The sequence below is a fragment of the Penaeus monodon genome, chromosome 20 (genome assembly GCF_015228065.2).
Source record: "Penaeus monodon isolate SGIC_2016 chromosome 20, NSTDA_Pmon_1, whole genome shotgun sequence".
NCBI lineage: Eukaryota > Metazoa > Arthropoda > Malacostraca > Decapoda > Penaeidae > Penaeus > Penaeus monodon.
Genome location: NC_051405.1, coordinates 5852949 through 5853309, shown reverse-complemented (window position 1 = coordinate 5853309; position 361 = coordinate 5852949).

The window sequence follows — 361 nt, the reverse complement described above, 5'->3', positions numbered from 1 at the left end:
AAGAACAAGAAAAGGTTCTTCAAGCTCCTGCGGTGCTGTGTTCATTCCGGCGACCCCCGTCAACTAATCGCTATTCTCGGTCAGTAAAAACAGGGCAAGTTTGTCTTACAAGACAGCCTTTGAAGACCGAGCATTAGTGTCTCGCGCAGGAAACCCTATTGAATAGTTCATGATTTCTAATAACTGCTATCTGCCTCATAAGCTTTATCAGTTTCAGTCGTACCTTTATTACTGTCTTGATCTGTTATCGTTTGCTGGCGAAGGAGCATTTCTGTGGGGTGAGGGTTAGGGAGGGGGGATGGGGGCTCCAAAGCTGTTGTTCTGATGATTAGTAAAAGGATCTGGATTACCCACATTCCAA